The following is a 23,795-nucleotide window of genomic DNA, read 5'->3' as shown; positions in this document are numbered from 1 at the left end:
GAGTCTCCGCCCAGCTTTCCAACCTCATTTGCCCCCCTAAACTTCAACCTGTTTTCTGTTTGTCAAGGAGACCAAGCCCTTCCCTGTACCAGAGACTTCTTTTTGCCTTTGCTTAGGATACTTTTCTCCAGATTTCCAAAGCCAGCTCTTTTTAATTGCAAGAAGGTCACCTCCCCAGGGTGGGCTCTCTAAATAGCCCGCCCATGCAACTCACACCCCGACACCCGCCACCTAACCTTTCTCTATGCTGGGGCCCTGCCCGCTGCTCTAGAAATGGTCTTGTGTGTTTTTGTTTACTTATTGGTTGCCTGCCCTTTTCCTCTAGATTGTAAGAGGCATGAGAGCTTATCTTGTTCACTAGGGATAATTTGCCTAGCAGAGTATCCGGCGTTTGGTGGGTTTCCAATAAATATTTGTCTAAATGAATGCATTGTGGGTGCTTGTCTAACTGGAAGAAAAAGGGCAAGGTTATAGATTTTGTGTGAATGAGACCTGTAAGGAAGAGGACCACCCATGATGGGACTGTGGTGGAAACAGGTTGGAGAAACAGAATTCTAGCCCCATCCATCTAAGAAGCTTTTTTACAGCTACATTATTTCTCTTGCTCCCCTGCCTGGAAAGGGAAGAATAATAGTCAGATCCCACATTTTGTATAATTTCATAGGCAGTCCTTTGATATATGTAAAAAGCCATTAAATTCTCTGGTGGATGATCCAGGGTGGAGGGCTGTTCTATAGGTCACGTGATAATTACAAATTATTTAGTGTTTTCAGAGTGTCAGGCATGGATCTAACTATAACATTTAATCCACAGAACAGCCTTAGGGAGTAGATGCTATTACTGTCTCCATTGGATTGGACAGGCGAGTAAACTGGGGCTTGGACCAGCTAAATCTCACTCAAGGTCACACGGTTCATAAGTGACGAAGCCCAGGGTCAGACTAAATTATTGAGACCACTGTCTCTTGGCAATGACTCGCCCAAGTCATATCCAGGTTTGATAGATTAGAAGTTGTATCAGGATGCTACAGCTTCTCTCACTGGGTTAATTTTCCCTCATGTTTCTGAATTTGGTGCCTGCATATATGTCCTAACATCATTCCTCTTTCTATTTCTTAAAATATAGTGAAATCTCCTGCAGAGAGAGGAGAGTATAGAGAACACAGTGCCTCTAGAGAGAGGGTGATGTAAACGGCCGTGTGGGGGTCTCCAGGGGCCACTGACAGGGCAGAATAGAGGCTGTAAATGTCACGTGCCTCTCTCTGTCTTGGAGTTGTCTGGGAGAAATGAATAGCGGACCAAAGGCCCTGGGTTTTCTTTGAGAGAATAATTTTCCCCTTTGTGTTTTATTCATCTGTATAATAAAGAGACTCTGAAGTCCATTTTGGGACGGGTTCCCTGGACTTGCAGAGACCCCCACACTTGGTTTCAGCTCAGTCCTTTGCTTGGGGAACGTACCCAGAGCTTGCCTGAGACACTTGCACGGCTGTGCAAACACTTACCGTTGTCTTGAGTGGGAGACTCACCTTAGCCTTGGACCAAGAACATTAAGGAGTTTCTAGGATGATGGCTTTGACCTCAGACCAAGGAAGGACAGAGCAAACTTGAGTTATGATCAGGGGCAGAGATATTTCAGTGCCTTTGATTTCAGAGAAAGGTGGAGGGCGCGGGAGGGAAAGGGCTGAGAGGAGGCCCCGGGGGGGCGTGCCCGCTGGCGCGGCTTGTCAGAGCCAGCCACTCATCCCAGTGTCCTGGTCGGCTCGGGAGACCACAATACAGTGCTTAGGCAGAAGGATCTGACTTCCTAAAGACGGGGAACTACGGGCGTATTGCATGTTGGGGGCCTATGCTATAAGACAGATGGTGAAGTGAAGTGAAAGTTGGTGTCAGTCACGTCCGACTCTTTGAGACCCCATGGACTATACAGTCCATGAAATATAGATGATGGTATTTTAATAATAAAAATTCACGGCAGCTACATTACAGAATCACACTATTCTGCTCATCTACATCAATGTCTAATCTCTCTTTTTTTTTTTTTTCGGACCAGGAGGTGGACTGCTCAGCATGCTGAGGCTTAGATAAAATGTCCAGTCTCTCAAAAGGACACCAGTCTCTGAACTTCAGAGGAGGCATGAACCCAGACCTGAATTCAAAGAGCTCACGAGGAAAAACTGGAGATGAAACATCTGGGTAATGAGAACTAAGCTTGCGAGGAGAAACAGTCCTCAGTAATAATATCCATCAAACTACTCCATGTTTTTTGTAGCCATCACAGAACTGGGTGGCTCCATCTTAGCCAGAGTGCAGGTACACATCGTTGGGTGTCTGTGAAATGCTTTCAGCTCAGCAATAAAAAATAGGACTGCAGAGTGAATGATGGCTCTGCTTGGGAGTTTTTTCTAACCCTCTGAAGAAAGCCTTGGGGCTTCCCTGGTGGCTCAGATAATAAAGAATCTGCCTGCAATGCAGGAGACCTGGGTTCTGTCCCTGGGTTGGAAAGATCCCCTGGTGGAGGGAATGGCAACCCACTCCACTATTCTTGCCTGGAGAATCCATGGACAGAGGGGCCTGGTGGGTACATGAACTGAGAACTTCCAGATGTTTAAGCTGGATTTAGAAAAGGCAGAGGAACCAGAGATCAACTTGCCAACATCCTTTGGATCATCAAAAAAGCAAGAGAGTTCCAGAAAAACAGCTACTTCTGTTTTATTGACTATGCCAAAGCCTTTGACTGTGTGGATCACAACAAACTGTGGAAAATTCTGAAAGAGATGGGAATACTAGACCACTTTACCTGCCTCCTGAGAAATCTGTATACAGGTCAGGAAGCAACAGTTAGAACTGGACATGGAACAACAGACTGGTTCCAAATAGGGAAAGGAGTACGTCAAGGCTGTATATTGTCAGCCTGCTTATTTAACTTATATGCATCATGAGAAATGCCAGGCTGGATGAAGCACAAGCTGGAATTAAGATTGCTGGGAGAAGCATCAATAATCTCAGATATGCAGATGACACCACCCTTATGGCAGAAAGTGAAGAGGAACTGAAGAGCCTCTTGATGAAAGCGAAAGAGGAGAGTGAAAAGGATGGCTTAAAACTCAACATTCAGAAAACGAAGATCATGGCATCCGGTCCCATCACTTCACGGCAAATAGATGGGGAAACAATGGAAACAGTGACAGATTTTATTTTCTTGGGCCCCAAAATCACTGCAGATGGTGACTTCAACCATGAAATTAAAAGATGCTTGCTCCTTGGAAGAAAAGTTATGACCAACCTAGACTGCATATTAAAAAGCAGAGACATTACTTTGCCAACAAAGGTCCATCTAGTCAAAGCTATGGTTTTTCCAGTAGTCACATATGGATGTGAGAGTTGGACCATAAAGAAAGCTGAGTGCTGAAAAATTGATGCTTTTGAACTGTGGTGTTAGAGAAGACTCTTGGGAGTCCCTTGGACTGCAAGAAGATCAAACCAGTCCATCCTAAAGGAAATCAGTCCTGAATATTCATTGGAAGAACTGATGCTGAAGCATCCAATACTTTGGCCACCTGATGCGAGGAGTTGACTCATTAGAAAAGACCCTGATGCTGGGAAAGATTGAGGGCAGGAGGAGAAGGGGATGATAGAGGATGAGGTGGTTGGATGGCATCACGGACTCAATGTACATGAGTTTGAGCAAGCTCTGGGAGTTGGTGATGGACAGGGACGCCTGGCGTGCTGCAGTCCATGGGGTCGCAAAGAGTCGGACACGACCGAGCAACTGAACTAAACTGAAAAAAGGCGTCAGTTCAAGTCTCAAGTTCAAGGACCTCAGCTCTCACTAAAATACGTCCTAACCTCTATCTCAACAAAGAGAGAGAAGGTATCAGCTCCAAGACTTAAGCAGGCATCAGGGTCTGGCTGGATGTAAAACCACTGTTTAGCTGGGATTTGATTTGACTCTCTACTCTCTGTTCACCTGTCTATCTATCTATCATCATCTGTTTTTTTTTTTTTTAACCATTATTTTTCTTTTTTTTTTTTTGGTAAATGATACTGGTTTTCCATTTAGGTCAAAGATTAATGAAAGTTCCTCCTTAATAAGAATGGTTTTGATAAGTAAACAATATCCCAAGAGGCTTGCAGATGTGGCTAAAAGTATGGATTTCACCTAAGTATGCCTTCTGATGGAGTAGGTAACGCATCGTGTCTTGGTGTTAGCCAGGACGTATTCCAAACCCTCTGTATATGTACCAATTCACTGAGCTTTCTTTGCTACCCCTTGAGGTAGAGCTTATTATTATTAAGAGTGTAAGTCATTTACCCGGAATTCATATCTAGGAAGTGCAGTGCGGCTCTGAACCGGAGGATCTGGGCCATGGGACGCACGCTCATAAATGCCGTGCTCTCTTGCGATCCTGAACGGAAACGGCCTGTGGTCACTGGCGGGAATGGTCACTCCAACGACCAGTGACTATGGATTTGAGTGGGAGAAGCATTTGTTGAGCACTTTTATTTGTAAATAGAGGGTTTGGGGATGAAACTCATGACTAAGCAGAATTGTGTTAAGTGAACAACACCAGGATGACGTTCTTAAATGCTGCATTCTCCCAGATCACAGGGAGGGCTGAGCAAACAATGAGTATCTAAGAGAATGGCCCAGTGGAGCCTCAGGCGAGAGGGATGGCTGGTGTCTTTATCAACGGAAGCAGCGTTGTCGAGGGAAGACCTTATACTGCCTTCACCTTTAAGACGTGATGGAAATCCCACTTTTCAAAAGGGAAGTTGAGAAATAAGAACCAAAAACAAGGATAATTGAAGATTCCTCACAAAAAGGATTAGAGGATTGAGGGGTAAAAGATCAAAAAGACTTAAACTGAAAAGACTCTCAGAACCTCTGGATGGACTGAATCAACCTCACTGAGCTGGTGAGTCTCCAGACCTCTCTCATTAAACAGCTTCTGAGTGGGAATTAGTATCAGCAACTGAGGGGGTCTTGAAAGTATAGGGGGAATAAGTGACAGAAGAACTAAAAATTATGACTCAGTTGGGTAATTTTTGCTCAAAAATTCATTCTCCGGATTTTGACTTGACTCTAATAAAATGCATCTCTGTTTAAGCTTGCAGCTCTCCAAAGCAGTTGATGTAGATTATTTCACTTGCGGTTTACAATGATCCTGTGAAAGGGGGGCTGGGAAAGCATCTTACTACTATTTTTAAGATAATGAAATTGAGGCACTAGACATCAGGATTCTACCTAACAGAGTCTCAGCTGGTAATAAACGACGTTCAGTAAAGCCTGCGTCAGTGCTGGACGCGGCGCAAACCGCCTTACCGGGTTTTGTCATGATTAGTCCTAAATCCTTCTAACGACCTTTGAGGTTGGTACTTCCTTCTGCCCCGTGTCTGGAGGCTGGAGAGACTCAGCAATTTGTGGCACATGAGGTGTGCAAGACCCAGCGCATCTCAGCCTTCAGGAGCTTATGAAAGCCTAGTGTGTGCGTTTCTTCCCACAGTGGGACAGCTTATACCACAGACATCAGTGGTGATGGTTAGTCACTAAGTTGCGTCCGACTGTTTGCAACCCCGTGGACCGTAGCCCACAGTCCAGAGGGTCTGTCCGTGGGGTTTCCCAGGCAAGCATCCTGGGGTGGGTTGCTGTTTCACAGAGACCAGTGAGGGCTTGGCTATCCCTGGAGAGCCAGTGTGTAAACACTCACAAGCGCCCCCTGGGTGCACAGCTGGTAACTGGAGGAGCAGGATTCAGGCCCCTGGAGCCTGGTTCCAGACTCTTCCCCTTGCGCTTCCCACTGGCACCCATTCACTCTGAACAACAGCCCCGTTGCCAGCAGGGTGCAGGAGACTGAGACCTGCCTTGGAATTATCACGTATTAATCTATGTGGGAAAATTATATTTCTAGAAATGCACAGAGATGAAAAATACTCATACAGTCAGTATTAAAGAACATGAGTTTTGGCTAGTGGATATGAGTTTCAAGTTGTTGTTTTTTTTTTAATTTTTTGCCATGCCATACAGCGCACGGGATGTTAGTTCTCCAGTCAGAGACTGAACCTACTCTTGCTGCTTTGGGAGCATGGAGTCTTAACCACTGGATCACCAGGAAAGTACCCCCCCGCCCCCGCTCTTGTTTCTAATGATGGATCTTATTTCATTGGAACTATCCACCTGCCTAGTTAAAATATTGACTATAAATGGGCCAGTGATGAGAATGCATCCTCAACCGAAGTTGTGCCTGATTCCACATCCCTGAGAGGAGAAATAAGATGGGCATAGAGCTGTAGTGGTAGATGCCTGTGGCTTTGGTTCCAGCTCTGCTGCCTGCTGCAGAATGAGATGGCAGCCCAGTCCAGTGTTCTGGCCTGGAGAATCCCATGGACAGAGGAGCCTGGTGGGCTACAGTCCACGTGGTCGCCAAGAGTCGGACACACCTGAGTGGCGAACACGCACACATTGCCGCCTACTCGCTGTGTGACCTTGGCCAGGCTACTTCCTCTCCAAGACCCAGGCTGCAACTGAAAGTGATGACACAGCGCTGCTGGAGATTACAGGAGCGGACACAGGAGGACCGAACAGGGTGTGCACCCTCGGTGAGCCGTCGGCCACTATTCTGGGTACTGTAGATGCTACTCGTACACACACAGAGTGGGAAAGTGGACTGTAGTCAGAAAGTGGCTTTTCCTGGCCAGGGGATGGCATTCAGATGGACGTCAGGAAGAGCAGGTGAGAGGCTAGAGAAGCCGAGGAGTGCCTGGCAACTGGATTCAGAAACCCTCCAAATGAATGGTCAGCCTCCATCCCCACCACTGCCGGTGCCGAGGTTTAAGGCACAGACCACTCCAGACTAAGCCTTCCTTCACCACCTACAAGAACTGGCTAAGCAGCCTACGCTGCTTCGGTTTTCTTATCTGTAAACTGTGGGCCGTAATCGCGCTTGCCTCATAGACTAATGCGCTGGTAGCAGTATTTATCACTAGTAACATTATCACATATGACTTTTTCCACTTGAGGCCAGACATCCAATGCACAGTAGCCAAATTCTTTCCTGTGGGGAAATTTGGATGCATCCTGACAAAATTTTGAAATGCTTTTCCCTTAAAAAAAATGCTCTATTGACTGTTCTTTGACATATATTTTTCTCTTAAAAAATTAATAATAAAGTCTGGGCCACAGTGTCAATACATCCATGACATGGTTGGAAGGAAGGGCATTCCTCATGGCAGAAATCAGAAATGGGCTGGCCCTGCCTTTCTTGCAGTTGAGTGCATACACAGGGCTCAGGGCCCGTCCATCAGACACACCATGTAAGACGCTGAGGTGGGAGGCACATCATGGGGAAGCAGGTGCAGGGCAGCTTCTAGGCTGGCAGGCTAAAGGCCACCTGCACGCCAGAGGCGAAAGGCGTCTCAGAGCTTCTAAGGGGAAGCCAGTGTGAGACTGGGATCTGTGCGCTTGCTGGTACAGGGCTGGTTCGACGCCACAGTCCTGGCTTTAATCTGGGTATGAGTGATTGATGCATGGTCTTCAAATCTGATTCAAATAGACCTCTGGGTACTTCCATGAGCCATATAATAATATTTAACTAATTTCTTTTCTGTTAGCTGGTGTAGATTCTTTGATAGGCAACTGAGAATCCTGTTGGAACCCTCAATTTTCCAACCGGTGGGTTTAGGGTGGCTGGCTTTCCCCATGAGAACTAGAGAGGTTTCCTTCAGTTTTCAAGTTCTTGGGGGGCATGACCACGTCACTTCTCTCCATCCTCCTACCCCACCTCCAGTAAGATCTACCACACAGGGCAAGGGCTTCCCTGTGACTCAGCCGGTAAGGCATCTGTCTGCAATATGGGAGACCTAGGTTCGACTCGATCCCTAGATCAGGAAGATTCCCTGGAGAAGGGAATGGTTATCCATTCCAGTATTCTTTCCTGGAGCATTCTACGGATAGAGGAGCCTTGCAGGCTACCGTCCCTGGGGTTGCAAAGAGTTGGACGCAGCTGAGTGACTGACACTTTCACACGGGGCAAGGATCAGCAAACTTTCTCTGTTAAGGGCCAGACAATACATATTTTCTAAAGGAAATCAATCTTGAATATTCACTGGAGGGACTGAAGCTAAGGCTGAAACTCCAATACTTTGGCCACCTGATGCGAAGAGTTGACTCATTGGAAAAGACCCCGATGCTGGGAAAGATTGAGGGCAGGAAGAGAAGGGGATGACAGAGGATGAGATGGTTGGATGGCATCACCGACTCCATGGACATGCGTTTGAGCCAGCTCCAGGAGCTAGTGAAGGACAGGGCGTACTGTCCTGGCGTGCTGCAGTCCATGGGGTCGCAAGGGGTCAGACACGACTGAGCAACTGGACAACAGTAAATATTCTGGGTTTGGGGGGCCATACAGTCTCTGTCACAACCGCTCAGCTCTGCCGTTAAAACAGGAAAGGAGCCACAGCAATATCTAAACAAATGGCGTGGCTGTATTTTAATAAAACTAATTTACAAAAACTAGAAGTGAGCTAGGTAGCCCTTTGGAGATGACGATGAGCAAAACAAAGCCTCCTGAGAGTGGATGCTGACTCTAGCTTGAGTCTTAGCTTTGATGCTGGTGCCTGAGTCATCCTGAACACATCCATCCCCTCACTGCACCTGTCTTTCCACATACGCCCATGATAAAACAAGCCATACTTTTGTTTCCTCTCACCCAGATTGCTGGAGCGACCAAATGAAGTAAGAGATCTCAAAGCACTTTATTAAAAGCTTAACTTAGAAATTATGCAGTATGTTATTATAATTAGATTTTCGCATGTGTACCTCCTTCTCATGGAGTTTTTTTGTGGAGTGAAACTATAATTGTAAAATATAAAAAATTATACAATAAAGAATGTAATTATATTTTTACTCCCTATAAAACAAAGAACTCCCTGAGAAGGTATATATCTTTTAGCTCTTCTGCTGTCTGGCATATAACATTTCACAAGTCCACCTTTTATAAGTGCTTGCAAAGTACACAAATAGTTTAGCTCTTGGTTTAGAGGACTTTTTATCATAGTCTGGTGGCTCAGATGGTAAAGAATCTGCCTGCAGTGTAGGAGACCTGGATCTGATCTCTGTGTCAGGAAGATCCCCTGAAGGAGGGAATGGCTATTCACTCCAAAATTCTTGCCTGGTGAACCCCATGGACAGAAGAGCCTGGAGGGCTACATAGAGTCTATGGGGTCGCACAGAGTCGGGCATGACTGAGTGAGTAAGCACACACAGACACATAGATGTAAGTTAATGTTTGAATAATCACAAATGAACCAAGACGAACAGGTAAGTGGGAAGAGTATAAATCTGTAAAACTGTGGCCCCAAACACAAATGCTTATAGACACCAAGCAAAAGAAATAAATAAATCGATGCAAACCCATAAATGAATCGCTGTGAGGTACTGGGAAGTGGTGGGAATGAGAGCAAACACACCAGCACGGAGTGCATCCGTTCGGAGGCGAGGTCGCTCCGGGCGCCAAATGACTCCATGTGGGAATATGGAGTCACCACTGACGATTTTTCCATTTTTTTCAAGAGAAGCTGAAAATACAGATTTTTAAAGCGATGTCTCTCATTTTTTAAACCTCAGCAATGAATCCTCAAGGTTAAAAAACGCTGCACCTCTCTCTCGGGCGATTTTGTAATCTTGTGTAATTTCTAGAAGATCTAGAGGACAGTTTTAATTGAAACATAGCGATGTAGGAAAGTCTTAGCTTTCATTGCCTTTTGATTCCCTGGTTGTAATGAATGGTCCTTATCATCCATGGCAAAATTTTCGGTCATTTCGATGTTCAGTGATGCTTTGATGGTGGTATTATTTCTCTGATGACTTATCCAGTTGCCATGATTGTTAGAAACTGACTTTGTACAGCTCCCAAGATATCCTCAGGCTTCCTCCTTCAGTTTACTCATCCCTCAGCTCAGATGTCCCCGACTTAGACAAGCCTTTTCTAAAAGGCCTGTCTAAAATAGCACCCACTGGTCTCCTTTTCCTCTTCTGACTTCTTATCAGCCTCTGACATATCATATTTTTTGTTTATGATCTGCCTGCCTCTGCTAGAATGTCAGTTTCTTGAAAGTAGGGATGTTGTCTTGTTCGACACAATTCCAGAACACGCTACCACTTCTGGCAGCAGAGGCACCTAATAAATCTGTCCGATAAATGAATGAGCGATCCTGTTGATCACTGTTGATGAGTTACCAAGACTTTTTGTTCTCCAAGACACTGGGGAGAAACAGGCGTGTGAGGAAAACAGGTTCCTATTAGCAGCGATCTTAATGACAACCTAAAACTTACTGGGGCTTCCCTGGTGGCTCAGTGGCAAAGAACCTGCCTGCCAACGCAGAAGATGTGGGTTCACTCCTTAGGTCGGGAAGATTCCCTGGAGAAGGAAACTGCAACTCACGCTAGTACACTTGTCTGGAAAACTCCATGAGCAGAGGAGCCGGTGGGCTACCATCCATGGGGTCACAAAAGAGTCAGACACAACTTAGCAACTAAACGACCACAAGCCTATTGACCAACGATGTGCTTCGACGTTGCGGAAAATTTATAAATTTGCCTAAAGTCAGCCTTTCTCACCATGTTTAAGCCCCAATAATTTCCAGTAGGCAGTCTCCTGGTAGTGGTTGAGGAGAATTTTACAGTGGCCAGAAGGAAGCTTGAAGATAGAACATTGCAAACTGCTCTAACAAATGACAGGAGGAGGTTTGAAGAGCTTGTCATGGAATATAAAGATTTTCCATTTTGAAATACTCTTGGAGGGGAAAAAAAAAAGCTGGAAGTCATTAAAATTTTTAAAGGTGTGAGTAATTCAGGTAAAATAAGAAAAATATTGACTTTTAAAAAATGATTCTACTTTCATCTCCTTTGAATTTTCTTTGTTGTCAAAGTGACATTAGCACACAGAAATAATTTTAGAAGGAAAAAAAAAATTCCAAAATACCACCACACTGGCATAGTGACTAGCATTTCCCAAGTTTCTTGCCAATCTTAGTCTCAAAGCAAGTTTACTAACCTTTCAGACAATCAAAGAACATCTGATCTTCTGGGGATGTTCGACAGATCAGTAACAGCTGCTCACTCTGTGAGCGGCACGTGCCCAGCTGCGTTCCGAATCCACAGCCGTTCCGAGGGTCCCCGTGCGTGTTACTCCGGTATTGCTATCGCCAACATCTGAACTAGAACCCTTGGGGAGCACGTCAGAGCACAAGGGACGCCCGCCCCTGCGGGACAGACCCTGAGCCGTGTTTGGCGAACACAGTGTCTGTATTGGAGGGAGCTCAGAGTCGAGTGGAAAAGATCAGAAAGATTTTAGAGGATTCAGAGCAGTTAAGATGGACAACTGGAGAAGGGCCGCAGGATTTCTCCGTATATAAGGAAGCTCATCAGCATTATGCCTAGTTTTGTCTCTGACAAAGTTCAGCATATTGAGAATGCTGAATAAATGCTTATTCATGACATAAAGAGGCTTCCCAGGTGGCTCAGTGATAAAGAATCTGGCAAGCAGAAGATGCGGGTTCGATCCCTGGGTTGGGAAGATTCCCTGGGGAAGGAAATAGCAGCCCACTCCAGTATTCTTGCCTGGAGAATCCCATGGACTGAGGAGCCTGGTGGGCTACAGTCCATGGGGTTGCAAAGAGTCAGACATCACTTAGCAACTAAGCAGCAACTAACAACAACAATGACATATGGTAGTTTGTCCCTACTACCGGCAAGGCTGAGCGCCCCTCTCCTGAGAGCCTGTGACTCCATCACGACACTCACGTCCAGCACTGAAACTGCGTATCTGTCTTCTCCTTATCCCCGCTGTCATGCTCCCCTCAAGGGAGGGACGGTGTGTGGTCATATTATATCCTCAGCATCTAGCCTAGCATCTGGCACCCGGTCATCAGCTCAGAAGTGTTACATATCTGATGCAGTTGTGGAAAACAAGATGACCTCAGGGCGAAAGCCTGAGAAAAGCTGGCTATTTCTCCCCTAAGACAAAGACGAGAAGAAGGGACACCTGCATTCAAAAATAGACAAGTGAGTTTTCTTCCTGTCCTGAGTCGGGAAAATGCCCCGAAAGGTAATCTACAGTGGAGTCGGTGGATGGAATCTCGGGAGCTCTTTCCCTCCTCCTAGACTCTGTCTTTCTAATTCTTCCACACTTTCTTCTCTGCACTCCCAGCCCGGACGTCTGTAACTGTAGAGTGTTGTGCTTGCCTCACAAAGCCGCATGACAGAATTTTCTTTTAATTAGCACATTCATAACAGCAACAATAATTCTAATCATTAATAAGCCACTCACCCTACTTAGGAACAAACTAAATGGCAAGAAGTCAATGTTAATTTTAAAACACATGTAAACAAGAATCCAGGAAAGGCCAAACACAATAGCCTTTTGGCATTATTAATGCAAAGGACTGTTTCCTCTGGGCTTGAGAAGTGAATGCTACCATAGCCGTGCCCTGTATCCTCCACTCACACTTTTCATAAAGGAAATTGATTCTCTGGTGGCTCCGTGGTAAAGAATCCACCTGCCAGTGCAGGACGTGCGGGTTCCATCCCTGGTCTTCGAACATCTCCTGGAGTGGGAACTGGCAACCCACTCAGTATTCTTGCCTGGGAAACCCCATGGGCAGAGGAGCCTGGGGGGCTACAGTCCACGGGGCTGCAAAGACTTGAACATGGCTTAGCGACTCAACAGTAACAATGATTTCTTTAAAGACATGTTTCGTCCAAGCACCATAGGCTTCATGAGGGCAGGGCACCTGTCCATGCGGCTCTGAATCTGCAGACTCTGTGCACATGGTAGGTATTCAGTACATCAAAGATGAATGCATGAATTAATCAAACCCCAAAGGTGTGCTAAGAGATCTCCTTCAAAAGAACAGAACCTGAGTGCTGCAGAAGGTCACAAAAAGTCCTGGGCACCAGCACCATTTCTCAAATTCGAAACTGGCCCAGCCCTGGGGCTACGAAGGTTGAAGTGTTCACTTAAGGATTCCTAAATTTTACTTAAACACAAAATTAATCCCATTGTATCTTGGGTCATCAGGAGAACAGACTTCTCACTGAACACAGCTGCATGAAATCAATGTCTATGCTTGCTTTGTTATTGTGATTGAGAAGATGCCCAGTAATCAGGAAAAAGGACACGGTGCGGCTTTTTCCATAGAATGTCCCCCACTATCTGGGGGCCTGCACGCTTTCTCCGTTCCCAAGTTTGGAAGAACGGTTGTAGATCATCTCCGCCGCACCTCGCGGTGACACCCTGAAGTCTGGGCAACGCCCGGGGCCACCATCCGTCTGCCTCGCCCACAACTCCGTGGAGCAGCGTCAGGAGACAGAGCCAGGCCCGCGTGTCAGCGCCGGGCCTCCTGATGGACCCGGGCTGTCTCCGATCATTTCCTCCGCTGCCTTTCATATCACTGAACTGAAACGATCAGGCCTGTCAAGAGCGAGGGCCCCGGATGAAAGGCCAGTGCATTAAGACAGAGCATAATTGCCAGCTTCTGAATTTCTGACATTAATCGTTTTACTGAAAGGAGACAGTGCAGCTCCTCTCTCCCTCTCTCTCCCTCTCTCTCCCTCTCTGTGTCTGTCTCTCCCTCTCTCTGTCTCTGTCTCTCTCTCTCTCTGTCTTTCTCTCTCCCTCTCTCTCTGTCTCTCTTTTATTGCCCACTCACAGGAATTATGGAGGGGAGCGGGTGTTATGGGGAAAAAAAACCACCTCACCAACCACAAGGTTTGCTAATTAAAAGTAATATGTTTTCCCATTTTTTTGGCAATTTGATAACACAAAACGCTTACTTGGGGGCCACAGGGGGAAACAAACTGAGACAGATAAAAAATGTTTTGCGTTCATCCAAGCACAACTATGTTAATGCGTATTATTCCATTAATGTGCATCAACACCGGGCCTCGGCTCACCAGTGCAAGCAAGAAGCATACACTTATCATCATTTGATAACATGTTTAATGACAGATTGACGGGAGATTTGCAAATGTGAACTGGCATCAGTGTTGCTAACTTCAGCTTCTGCCGCCGCCTCTGCTATGCCAGCATATTTATGTGCATAATTTGATTTCTCAGCCACACTGTTAGTACATTTTTAATATTAACTATGCACGAACAGACAGCCGAACTTAAGTTGCACTGATGGTTGGAGTTCATTAGATTGAAAAAGATGGGCATGCGTGACTAAGATGGAGGGGGCAGCCTGACATCCAAGAAGCACACTGAACAGACACACTCCATCCTCACCAAGTCCAGGCTACACACTTCCTGTTGTCAGAGGCGGCAGAGCTCTCGGGAATGAAGGAAGAAGTGGAAGAAGGGAAGGAGAAGGCCCCTGCCCTGGGCATTCAGTTAGAAACTCACCCTGAGGCCAGGAGGTGGCCAGACACGTTTGCGTTCCTCTCACCTCTAACCCATCACAACTCTGCAGGAACCCGAGAATTCCGGCCTACTTATTCTTCCCCGGTGGCTCAGACGACGAAAGAATTCTCCTGCCGCAGGTTCAATCCCTGGGTCAGGAAGATCCCCCGGAGAAGGAAATGGCAACCCAGTCCAGTATTCTTGCCTGTAGAATCCCACGGACATGGGAGCCTGGCGAGCTACAGCCCACAGGGTTGCAGAAAGTGGGACCCAACTGAAGCGACTGTGCGCACACGCATGCATGATGCCTAAGACTGCGCATTTTCTAGTTGCATCCTTCAAACTGGAACTTAGAAGGAATAAATACGAATTGGCTAGTTTGTTTGTATTAGTTGCTGGCACGCACTGCGCCTGGAGTAGGGAGGCATCGCTGCGGTTCCGATGTGCACGGATTCGCCTCACTTGCCTGCATAGCGATGCGGCTTTGCAGGGGCCTCATCGCTGCTCGGAAACCAGATTTAGACCCTGGCCGCAGTGAGAACCGCCTGCAGAGGGCGATGTCGAGATGCCCTGAACACTGTATCCTGTGCCCCACGCCTGGCTTCTGTGCGGGATTTTCCTTCTAACAGACGCATGTGCAGCTGCCCTTTGGGGAGGGCCTGGAGCTTCTGAAGCTGCTTTGCCTGCGTGTACTTTGCACCCCCAGCGCCTGCAGAGCTCATGTGGCTGGGGACGGTCCTTCACCAATGATTGACCAACACAGGCGTCCCAGAGCCCAGCCCTTATTCCAGGGGGCCTAAACTCGGGGACAGAATTAGCGCCCTAGAGCTCCCGGTGCGTTCAGGCTGAGCTCGGGCTTTGCCACGACTCACATCTGCATCTGGCTTCCCTCCTTCTCAGTCGCGTTTATCCGCTCCCTCACTGGTTTCTCCTGAGAGCCTGTTCCTTAAAAAAATCACTCGTCTGGGGATCCTGAGGTTGGGGTCTGCTCCTGGGACCCCCCTCCTAAAACCTTATCCTACTAGACCAGGGGCTGGCAAATTTCAACCTGTGGGCCTAATCCGGCCCTCCATCTGCTTTTATAAATAAAGTTTTATTGGAACGCAGCCACAGCCGCTCTTGTACGTGCTGCTTTTGCTTTGGGATGGCAGAGTTGAGTCGCTGCGATAAACCCTGCACAGCCCACAAAGCCTTCGATATTTACTATCTAATCTCGTGACGAAGTTGGCCCGCTCTCGGGCTAGATCATGCTTCGGACACATTATCCACTATAATGAATTATAACAATTAATAATAGTCATCACGCCAAGCTTTTTCTCACCTCGGGAGCTTTGCGCGAGCTATCCCCTCTGCCTGTCGATCCTCTTCCCTCACTTAACGGATGATGGGCTGCTTCTCATTTCTTAGGCCTCAGTAGAAACATCGCTTCCTCAGAAAGGTCTTCCCTGCCCATCCGCCCGCGGTAGCCTTCCCCACCCCCACCCCTTGCCCTCTGCTCTGAACACTTAACTATGAGATTCTTGCCTCGGTTTAAGGACTCCTGTCCCCTCCCAGGTATTACCCACTGGCACATAAGCTCCATGAGGGACAGAAACCTCTGTTTTGGTAGTTTTGGATCCCAGCGCCTGGCCCAGTATGCACTCCAAAATACCTACTGACAGACATGTGGTCTGTATAAACGGTGGTGTATCACTCAGCTACCAAAAGGAACCAAACTGGACCATTTGTGGGGATGTGGATGGTCCTGGAGACTGTCACACAGAGTGAAGTCAGAAAAACAGATATTGTATATTGACACATATATGTGAAATCTAGAACATGGTAGAGATAGCTTATTTGCAAAGCAGAAAAAGAGACACAGACACAGAGAACAAGTATATGGACACCCAAGGGGAAAGGAGGGGTGGGACGAATCTGGAGATCGGGATTGACCTCAAACACACCATGCATAAAACAGCTAACTAACAGAACCCACCTTATACCACTGGGAACTCTACCACATGCTCGGTAGTGACCTAAATGGGAAGGAAATCCCAAAGAGGAGATATCCATGTGGCTGACTCACTCTGGTGTACAGTGGAAACTAATACAACATTGTAAAGCAACTGTACCCCAATACATATTAATAACAAAAAAAGTGTGCTGATTGAATGATGAGGAAGAATGGAAAATATTCAAGGGGCTGCACCTATTCCAGCTGGATTTAGAAATCAAGTGCTCCGTTTAGATGGGTGATTCCAACTTCGTTTTGAATCCTTACTCCCAAAGTGATGGGAACATACTTTATGCCTAAGCTGTATTAGTGCCTGGACATTCGTAACCTCTGGTATTAACGTGCTTGTTTTGCCACATTATATAATGGGAGGTCACTTTATGTGATAAGCTGTAATTTTTGAATTTTATGATATAAATTGACCTGCTTCAAGAACCTGGATATAAAAAGCCTTGCTGTCAAGGGATCAAGTTTTACTCTGTGAATGGTTTAATTGGTGCATTAATTTCATAAAGCTTTTGTTGAGGGTTAATACGTGTAGGCTCCACGTCTGTGGTCTTCAAGGAGCTTCCTGGTGAGGAGAGAAATGCGCATTCCCACACATATCCATCTGTGGTCCACTCTCTACGGGTAGCAGCCAGAGTGATTTTTAGAAGTGCCAGCTGGGTCATGCCATTCCCTTGTATAACCACCCGCCCACCCACAGTGAACTCAGAATAATCTAAGCTCGTAACCGTAGCCTGCACTATTGAGTCTGTGTAAACACTCAACTTGTTTGACCCTGAGATCACGGAGTCCCAGCAGCAGGGTCGTTCTTTCAGTTTCCCCCGCATCCCAACCCCCACTGGCCTCAGGGCCTTTGCACTTGTCGTCCCTGTCTAAAACCCTCTTCTTCATGTCGGGGCTGGCTCCCTCAGCGTGTCACGCCTCAGTTCGTCCCTCTCAAAGAGGCCTTCCTGCAGCAGCCCCCAGAGTAAACTAGCACCGCTGCTCCCCAGGTGCCCAGCGCTTTACTTTCCTCGTGGATCTGACGCGAACTTGTTTATGAATTTGTTTCCTGGTTTCGATCTTTCTCCTCCTATAATGTCTGCCAGGGGAAGGAAAATGCCATCTATTCCCTGCTGTACCCTTGGAGTCCAGCGCAGTGCCGGACACAAAGACAGCACAGACACAGACGATCAGAATGTCGTCGATGTAACGAAGGAGACACAACAGGGTGATGAGAACACGCCACACGAAGGGCTGGGTGGCTTTAGAGTCAGAGAGGCGAACTGTGGCCTGCGGGCCACACCTAGCCGCCTGTTTCTGTGGGCCCCAGAAACTAAGACTGGTTTTTACATTTTTAATTTTTAAAATCTTTATTTATTCATTTTTAATGACATGGTATGACCCAGCTGGCACTTCTAAAAATCACTCTGGCTGCTACCCATAGAGAATGGATCACAGATGGATATGTGTGGGAAGGTGCATTTCTTTCCTCACCAGGAAGCTCCTTGAAGACCACAGACGTGGGGCCTGCACATATTAACCCTCAATAATACTGTGTTCCATAGTGGCCGCACAAATTTACATTCCTGCCGACGGTGTTTCGGGATTCCCTTTTCTCCATACCCTCTCCAGCATTTGTTATTTGTAGACTTTTTGATGATGGCCATTCTGACCAGTGTGAAGAAGAACCTGATTGTAGCTTTTTAAAATTTATTTTTAATTGAAGGATACTTGCTTTACAACGTTGTGTTGGTAGCTGCTGTACAGCAACGGGATCAGCTCTATGCACGCATACATCCCCTCCTCTTGTGCCTCCCTCCCACCCCGCACCCCACCCCTCTGGGTCAACACGGAGCGCTGAGCTGAGCTTCCTGTGTCACATGGCAGCTTCCTGCTAGCCGTCTATTTTATGCCTAGTAGTAAAAAGTCCAAAGAAGAATGCTATTTCATGACCCATAAAAGTTATATTAAATTCAAACTTCAGTGCCCACTGATAAAGTTGTATTAGAACATAGCCACACATACACACATACCTAAAACCTGAAAACCTGTTGCTACTTTCACGCTACAACAGCAGGTTGTGTTGCTGTGACAGAGACTCTGTGGCCACAACACTGAAAGTATTTTCTCTCTGGTCCTTTAGAGAAAGTTTGTTGACTGCTGATTTAGATAGATTTTCAGGAACCAGTCCTTAAAGAAGACGACGTTCAAGTTGAGTTTAAGTGATGAGAATGACAAATATAAGGTTCAGGAAGGCGACGTTTGGCGTCCCAAGAGAGAAGCAGCGCTCACAAAGTGGGCAGCCTTCTTATTCCGATATAAGCTTTGAATCAGGGCTTCTAATCTGGCAGTGGGCTGCTGCGCACACTGGCGCGAAGTGGTGAGCACAGCTGAGAAGGCTGGCAGGCGTCCCCTGCCACAGTCCTAGTGAGAGACCGGCGGTCCTTCCGCTAACCCAAGTGCTGTGGAGACCGAGCTGGGAGGGCTGACGTGGGCACCGCACTGGAGAGGCCCTGCAGAGACAAACAGGGACGAGATGCAGGGGGTGGGCGGAAAGGGGAGAGAGGGGTCACAGGTCCTGAGCTGAGACCCTGCGAGAACCGCGGGGCCACGCACCGTCACTTCCGATCTGAAAGATGAGCAGATGTCGGGACAGTGAGAAGCTGGCCTGGGTCACGCTTGAACAAGATGAGCTGGATTCAGAGTCATCCTGCCATGTCCCCGACACTGATCGCAAGCCCCTGGGGCTGACCAATCTTAGCCCAAACTGAAGCATGCAAAGCCCACCTATGTTTCTAGGAGCTTACATCTGACCCAGACCAAAGAAAGCATCCCATTCTCCCAGCCATGGGCACCTCTTCAAAAGGACGTGAGCCCGCAAGCCAGCTCAAGGCAATCTCCACAGCTGATTGGAACTCTTGGGAAACAGGCACTCTTTCCACTCAAACCCTTAACTTTTTTTTTTAAAGAAATAACTCTAGAGCTGGTCCAGACAATCTTGTCATTTGCCTCAAGGGGAGGACAAGAAGGAGGAACTCGAACCTGAAAGACCAAGTTCTGATGACGCGTCTCTGCCGACCCTAGGCTTCATCTGTGCACAAAACCAACTCTGTCCTTGAATGAGCCAGGAAATCCCTTGTTTCACTTAATTAAGCTTGACCTGGTTTGCAGTCAGTTATAAACAAGAGATTTTGATAAACACAATTTGGAGGTAACATGCTGAGCAGTTTTATCTATTGCTTCCCAAGCAATTATACAGCCCATCTTTTCAAAGTCAAGGAAGGTGTTAAGTCAAGGGGAGGACCTGTTCCCCTGACCGCCAGTCAAGACTCTTCATGCGGGAAATTCTCAGTAGAAACAACCGTGTTGGGACTGTCTACCCCTTTTAAGTGATCTCAGCAGTCATGCAAACTTCCAGGCCACCTGCTTTCCCTAGATTCTTGTCCTCTCCTCTTCTTGCCCCTGGACGTTAGCTTCTGTTTTCTCTTCGGCCCCTCTAATGGGTGGTCCGCAGTCTCCATCTTGGTTTGACTCGATTTTGTACATCAAGCGGACTTTCCAGGTGCCTCAGGGTAGAGAATGCACCTGCAATGCAGGACACGCGGGTTGCAATGCAGGAGACATGGGATTGATCCCTGGGTTGGGAAGATCCCCTGGAGTAGAAACTGGCAACCCCCTCCAGCATTCTTGCCTGAAGAATCCTGTGGACAGAGGAGCCTGGAGGGCTGCCATCCGTGGGGTCGCAAAGGGTCGGACGTGACAGAGCACTCAGCCTGGCCGTGGTGTGCCCACCAAGTGGGAGTCTACCTAGCAGGTCCTGCTGCTTCCTCACCCAGGACAGGGCATGAGGCGGGCTCAAAGACTGAGTTAAAATTAATAAGAGCAGACACTCATCAGGGCACTTACAACATGCCAGGCTAGAGCATAAAGCAGGGGTTCTCAGTGGGCCTTGGAGCAGCATCGCTGCGTCAGCTGGGAACTTGTAGTTCAGTCACCAAATGGCGTCCAGCTCCTTGTGGCCCCAGGGGCTGCAGCACACCAGCCTCCCCTGTCCTCCGCCATCCCCCAGACTTTGCTCGATCTCACGTGCATTGAGTCGGTGATGCAATCCAAGGGTCTCCTCCTCTGGAGCTTGTCAGAAATTCAAATTATCTGTCTCTACCTAAGAACTACTGAGTCTGACTCTGGGGAAGGGACTCAGCCATCTTGGGGGGTTTAACAATCCTCCCACCCTCTGCCCACGATTCTGACACACACTCAAGCTTGAGAATCACTGGCCTAAAGAGTCATTTAGGTGACCTTTTTCAGCGATTTTCTTGACTCCCAAAGGAGGACAGTTATGCCCGTTTTACAGATGAAGAGACTCATCTTAGTGAGATTGGGACATTTGCTCTTGCTGCTAGTAAGTGGTAGGGCTGGACCCAACCCGGGCCTGGCCCACAGGCCTCTTCCACGCTCGCTGGCAGAGGTGGACGCAGCCCCTCAGCGTCTATGTCCCTGAGCAGAGCCCCCGGCTCACACTCCAGGGGCAGAAATGCTGCCTCAGATTCACCTCTCCCCTAACCCTAACTCCTAGTGAAACTTAGGACACATTTCTCAACCTCCAGAACTTTCCACTTAAAAAAAAAAAAGAAAGGCTACAGAACCGAATCCCAGCTGATCCCCAGCTCAGGTCCACTGAGATCCTAGAGGCGGCTCAGCACGTGGAAGAGTGATCGTCAGCTTGCAACCTCCGCTCTGGAAAATCGCCCGCCCCTTCCAAGCCCTCATGTTCTGCGCCCTGCATTTCTTCCCAGTTAATATCGTGTGGTTATAGGTGCCATTTTGCTTGCAGTGATTTATAAGCAATCGCTAATGTTCAGTTGTAATTTCCCATTTCAGATGCGAAAATGGCTCATCACAGTCACCACAAGGGCCTCTCTACAATGATATATAATTTAAAAATTAACACAAGGACAGAGGAGACTCTGCAGTTTTGAACTGGGAACTTAGAGATTCAGAGGTTAAAACTTGATAAGGTGAGCTCAAGGAATTAGATGTATTATTAAAGCAAATGCCTTGGTTCCTGACTTCAGAGATTTTTCCCAGCATCTTTCAGTTCACTTGGACTTGTCAAAGTGCAAGCCCACAGATGGTATCTTTATATTAGAGTATTTTTTTCCCCATTGTTAGGAACATTCTCTAATTCCTGACACAGACCTTTCTGATACAAACTATGCTGTTAGAAAGCAAGCAACGCATAAAAAAAAAAATCAATGCTGAATCGCCAGCAGGGGCCAGAGAGACTTGAATGGCAAGACCGACAAGAGCTTATGGCAATTCTCTAGGGAACACCCGTGGCTGCCTTGACAGTCGTCATTGGCTCTGGGTTGAGACGGATCCAGAAGACTCTGGACAGTAGAATATGCAGAAGGCCCATTTCCAGGGGGAGGGGACAGTAACAAGGACAGAGGTAGGGAAGGAAAACAGTCAGGAGAAGAGAAAGAGAGTTGGGGCAAGATGCAAAGACTCAACGCTTCTGCATGCGTAACGCTCAAAACACTTTGGTGCTTAATTTGGTTCAACCATTCATGGCCTTTGTGACTGAATTGTCTCCTGGTCTGCTCCAGCATCAAGTGGTTACAATTATGGATTGCAAATTTATTGACATTTGACATCTACATCAGCCTTCCTCTGATCAACAGAACTCTTTGCCGCCAAACTGAATAATTACAGAAGATTTCAGCAGTCACGGGGATGCCAAAAAGGTCATTAAATCATCTCGAAAAAACAATGTGTTCCTCCGTTTCATCTCGCCAGTAAATCTCCCGTCGAAGTCGGGACCACCCAGTGCTGATGCGCCGAGGAGGGGGGCGCCGAATTACAGAGTGGAGGGAGGGATTAGATTAGGATTGGAAAATAGGAAGGCAGGCACAGCAGGGGCCTTTCGTTCGTCTTTCACGGTTCCTGAAGAAGCGCACAGCCAGTGGTTCACTTTCATCAAGATGGATTCATCCCGGCAAACAGGTGGCGATAGCAAGCTTGGGAGCTGAGGGCGGTCTGGGGGAGATAGAGAGGAGCTGCTGCCCCAGGTCCTCGGAGGCCCGCTGGGGGGTCTCGCAATGGGAAGCCTGTGGGGTCTGTCCTGGGGCCCTCCGGGTCTTCTTCGCCCGATTCCTTTCTCCTTCCTAAACAAGCACGCCCCTGAGGGCCCGGCCGCCCGGCCCTGCCAGCCCCTCTCCAGAGCCCCTTCCCCCGTTCCCACTGCAGTCAGATCGCTGGTCTCCCCTTCTCTCTGCGTCCCTCTCCTCCTTCCACAGCGAAGCCGGACCATCTTTTTAAAAGGGAAAGTAGATCCTGGCACCTGTAACTCCCTCCAGTGACTTTCTGCTGGGCTCAAGGGGGGAAAAACAACCCACAGTTCTGAGGACTTTCTGCAAAGCCCTCCTCGACTTCGCGCCCCGTCGGCGGTGCCCTGACGCACGCCCCCACCCCCAGCTGTCAGTGCCCCCCTTTCTCTGAACAGACCCCCAGCCCCTCTTCCTGTTTCCCACCTGGGACGTGCCGCCTTCAATCTGTCACGTGTCCGGCACTCCCCAACCTCCTGTCTCCTTTCCCCGACCCTCCGCCCCTGCTTGAAGCATGTGGCCTGTCCTAGGCCCCCACACTGCCCCGTGTTTCTTGGCGGTCCCACTGTGCTCAGTATATGTTAGCCATTAGGACTGTTATCGACCTGAGTCTTCTAGGTGAGGGCTTCCCTGGCTGCTCAGATGGTAAAGAATCTGCCTGCAATGCAGGAGACCCAGGTTCCATCCCTGGGTTGAGAAGATCCCCTGGAGAAGGGAATGGTTACCCACTCCAGCATTCTAGCCTGGAAAACTCCCTGGACAGAGGAGCCTGGTGGGCCACAGCCCAGGGGGTCTCAGAGTCGGACAGGACTGAGCGACTGACACTTTCACGCACTGATAAAGGTGGAGCTCTGGACTTTGACCTGAGCCAGCTCACCGGACACAGAGCTGACACCCACCTCTAAGGCCCTGCAGGGCGGGGCTGCTGCTGCTGAACGCACCCTGCACAGACTCCGCAAAGCCGAAGCACTTCAAGGAAGCACACTGCCCTTGAGCACCTGCCTGTCCGCGGCTCACTAGACAGAGCTGACGCATCCAGGCCGAGGCCAACATCTGAACATCCTCCAGGCTCTGCCTGCTCGGCCGCGTCTCTCCAGCTCATTCCTGGACCAGGCCCCCTTCGCGCTGAGGGATGTGCATTTTCCGGGATGAGCACACTCTCTCTTGCAAGGCTTCACTCTCGCTGTTCCTTCTCCCCTCAGGACTCCCCCTCCTGGCAGGTGCCCTCTCCTTCGCCCCAGCTCAGCCTGCTCTCCGCTCGTGGCCAGACTCCCCCAGCCCTGGAGCCCACCGGTCCAGCATGCTCCCC

This window comes from Capricornis sumatraensis, chromosome 15, assembly GCF_032405125.1.
Source record: "Capricornis sumatraensis isolate serow.1 chromosome 15, serow.2, whole genome shotgun sequence".
Lineage (NCBI taxonomy): Eukaryota > Metazoa > Chordata > Mammalia > Artiodactyla > Bovidae > Capricornis > Capricornis sumatraensis.
Note: the sequence above shows the minus strand (reverse complement) of the source record.